The 4,403-nt window shown below is 30.8% G+C and overlaps 1 protein-coding gene across 1 annotated transcript in view; it reads right to left on the bottom strand.

The window, feature by feature from the left end:
- Positions 1 to 4,403, bottom strand: part of LOC110023481 (gamma-glutamyl peptidase 5-like) — a 20,152-nt gene that overhangs the window by 13,535 nt on the left and 2,214 nt on the right. The window lies entirely within an intron of this gene.

The raw sequence follows: 4,403 nt of genomic DNA, 5'->3' as shown, positions 1-4,403 counted from the left end.
ATATATATATATATATATATATATATATATATACAATTGCGAGTACTTCTCTAGATATTTTTTTTCATGATCTACATAAATCATAAGATAATTCAAGTAGGCGAAGTAAGTCTATAAATATTATTTGTGATATTTTGAACATATTTTGAAATCTCACAGGATGTCTATGTATCTATTTATCCCCAGTTTGAGTTGAAGTCATATATAGACTCTTATTCTTATATTGTGCATGATAATAGATGAGCATACTTGTTATTGTGTTATTTAAAATTGTCATTTGAGTCTTTCCTATTAGTTCATTATTTGAGATACATTATTCATCATAATCATCACCTTCATTGTCTGACAAATCTTTAATTGGTATAGACATTTTTAAGAAAAAATTAAATTGCAGCTAAGTAATAGAAGATAAAAGAAAAGAAATAATAAAGTTAGAATATAAACAGAAGTTACATGAAATTATAATCTACAAGATTTGTCAAATGTGGTAACGCTCATATGAGTACAACAAATATAACTAATCTGCATAAATCAAAAGATGAACAAAAATATCACTATCAATGAAACTTCTACAATGTAAAAGAAAAAAAAAATATTTTATTTTCAGGAAAATAATTCATATAAATAGTGAATGCAGTTGCAATCAAGATAAACTCTTACAGTATTTTCTTCTGAGCCATCCTATTTTTTCATCCTTGTGCATGTGCATGAAAATCTCTGTCATCTTTATCTTTCACGAGCTCTCAAGCAAAAACATATAACTCAATATTGTTGGTTACATCTGTTAAGTTAGCTAACTCATCCAGTGCATCACGTAAAGTAACAGAGTTTATCGAAGCATTTAGCGTAAATATAGATTCACTAATAGATGTGGATGCTTGGACTAACGGCTCAATTTGTTTATCGAGAAAATTTCTACCAGTCGACTTTTGTTTTTTAAATTTCCTCTTATTTAATAATTGTGTATGAATTGAACGCGAACTGTGAAGTCCTTGAACATTCGCAATATTAGGATCATCCTCGTGAATTTTATCTGCAGCAGAAAATTCTGCTATTTCCTCTCATAGTTCAAGAGGTTGTCCACCCAAGCTTGGCAGCCAAACATTTTCTCCAGTTGCTACTATAAGTTCAAACATTATGTCTAATTTCTCTTCCAACTCGGACAATATTATGTTATAACAAAATTTCAATAATGCAGGATTAACCTACAATAAGTTAGAATAAAAAATGTGATATTGACACATATAAGTGAAAATTGTTTATGAAGTAAATTAAAAAATACTTGTTTTTTCTCATTCCACCACTCATTTAAAGCTTAAATTGTTTTTTTTCATTGGAGTCCATCCTATTCCAGTCTCACCCCGTAGTAATTTTTTCCATAACTTGCATTCTATTTTAAGTTGATCTCATTTATTTTTTAATTGCGCATGATCATACGTCCAAACAGTATGCTCATTGAATTTTTTTACTAGATTCTCCCAACCTTCCTTGTTAAAATGGGATGTGGGTCTATTACCCAGTTTTATTTCAATTACATGTCACAGTAAAGTAATTTCAATCTCCCATGTTGTGAGCTCACCACCTTCTTTTGCTTTCACATAATTTATTTTCTAAGATAAGCATGTGTTAATGTGTAATGCTTCATATGTTTTATTATTGGGTTTCATCAATTCATTTGAAATCATTTTGATGTAAACAAAAAGGAAAACTAAGAAGAAAAATGCAGAGACTGGTTTGAACGGGATTTCAGTAATCTTAAAAAGCTTATTCGTATGAGGAAGCTTATTGGAATCTTGTTATAACATAGTTAAATTCATGTTCTAACATTGCCTAAACCATGATATATCAATGTCTGGAACTTGGTTGACCATTATTCAAAAATGGTTCAAAAAGCTTTGCTCCCAGTTCAAATATAATTGAAACTAGATTTGAATATGATTTAACCATAAATAGAACCTGATTTGAACCATATAATAGTCATTCTTATGTTTACGTTTAGAACAATTTTTTTTTTCAAAATATGAATCAATCATTAATATTCTTACGTTGTATGAATAATGAAAAAAAAGAGACTAGTTAGTTGGACATCTACAGGGAGATAAGTCCAGAATTAATGGTTCAAATAAGCTTTCCCACAAAGATATCATCAATCTTCATTATAAAATAATAAAGACAAGTAGAAAACATATTTTACAGTTTTATTTATGTGTCGACTACATCCAAAATGATTTAATTATTCTAATCATGAAAACAATATTTCTATAGGCATAGATAAATTGGATACGAAGGAGGATAATAAAAAGGTAAATCAATTGAACATATTTTACTAATTAATTTACTTTTGATTTGACGAAAGTGATGATTTAAACATAATATAATGCAAATAGCACTGATGGTAAGGACATATACAAAATGCAATTAATTGTGTTTGCTGATGCGTAGATGAGTTGGCTAGTATTTTTAGATGTTTCTACATATTTTTATGGATGAAATTATACTTTAAGAAAGGTATTTTTGTGTCTATCTTGTAGATACAGCAGGTAATTGAAGTGGGGAAACCAGGAGAGGACTTGGAGCTGAATGGTGCAAAGTGGCCCTGGCACCTAGATGTCGGACCCTTGGGCTTCTAGGCATCAGTCTCTGCCTCACCAGCCTGAGAGGTTGGCGCCATTGGGCGCCTAGGTGTCGGTCCCTTGGGTGCTTAGGCTCCCATTCATTCCTCGACATACAAAGAGCCTAGCATCTACCCCTGAGAGAATAGGGGCCTAAAACTGTCGGAGCAGTTGACTAGATTTGATGGAGGATTGATGTTGGTTAGTTACTTGAGGGTTTTTCTTGCTTTGAAGAACCATAGTTCTTTTTCTAAGTGCTGAGGAAGTGGTGTTCTTCCAAGGGGGAGTTAGGGAATCAGGAGTGTTCATTGGAGTTATCTTTGGTCATTGTAAAGAAGAAATAGCTAAGTATTTTTGTGTACTTGTTTGTGTATTTCTGTTGTAACTAAGTATTAGTGCATTTCTCTTTTGTTCAATGCATTTATTTGGTGAAATCAACATGCCTTGTGGGTAAACCTTTTAACTCTTTCTTGTGATGATTAGGTAGGATGAATGGAATGTGAAGTGTTATGTAATTTATTTATTTTCAAATGGTGATGATTAACTTTAAGAATTTAATTTACCTTTCATTCTCGTCAAGTGAAGTTTTGAAATATATTGTGAACCATAAGGCTTGGGAAAGCTGTGATAGAATCAACTAGGTTAATCACATTGAATTATAGGGTATAGGTGGATATGTCTTGTAAGAAGATGCAAATGTTAGGGAAATATGCTTTGAAAGGATAGCTATGGAATTTAAGGAATTAAATTCATTTCTATCCAAGCTTCTTTATGCACTCGGGAGAGAGTAAAGAAAATTTTTGCTCCTATTTTTCACTAGTTTTTTACTACATACAAATTTACATTCAATGTCATTCACTTAACTTATTACAAAAAAGAGTCTCTCAAGTATTTGATATCTTTCAATCAAATTTCCTAAAATTTGTGTAGGATTTAAATTTTTTATTTGTTGTTAACACATTAGGTTAAATAAATGCTTAAAGATATCAATTGAGAGAAATAAATGCTTAAAGACGATTTTCCCAAATATTGAAAAAAGATCTATTGTTAATTTGGAGTTTACTAATTTCTTTAGATGTAGTGGTGCCTTTTATCTAGAAGGAGCCTAAAATATTCTCAGGGGAGCACAAAATTATGGGATGTTAGTGGAGATGCTTTGGTTACAATGAAGGATATTAAAATCCTTGAAGTTGTTAATCTTTCTCTTGATGAGTCATCCTTAGAAATAGTGTTCTTCATTGATGAAGGTGAAGGTGTATCTATCTATCTATCTATCTATCTATGATCTATATTGGCCGAAATTTAGCACTTAATTGGAGCAACCTCTCAAATAAAAAGAAAAAAGAAAATAGTACACGTTTAAAAAACTACCATCCATCCATCTCAAATAAAAAAAAGAAAAAGAAAATAGTAAACGTTTAAAAAACATCCATCCATCTCAAATAAAAAAAAGAAAAAAAAATAGTAAACATTTAAAAAACATCCATCCATCCATCTAACGAAGGCGAAAAAAGGAGAACATGAATATAAGCTGGTAGCATAATTTTAGATTTTATTGGCTGAAATTTAGCACTTAACTGGAACAACCCCCCAAAAAAAAAAAAAAAAAAATAGTGCGGACAGGGGGGGGATAACTTCTTGTTAATAAATACAATTTGAAAGGAACCCTTTAGAATCATTTTCTTTTTGCGAATCACATAGAAAATTAATTGTTTGGAGCTTATGCACCTAACTCATCTCAGCCTTGGAGTCAACTACCACAAAGTCCAATTATCTTAGCTATATATATAT

The sequence above is a fragment of the Phalaenopsis equestris genome, unplaced genomic scaffold, assembly GCF_001263595.1.
Source record: "Phalaenopsis equestris unplaced genomic scaffold, ASM126359v1 Scaffold000224, whole genome shotgun sequence".
Classification (NCBI taxonomy): Eukaryota; Viridiplantae; Streptophyta; class Magnoliopsida; order Asparagales; family Orchidaceae; genus Phalaenopsis; species Phalaenopsis equestris.
Note: the sequence above shows the minus strand (reverse complement) of the source record. Positions and strands in the feature narration are given on the sequence as shown.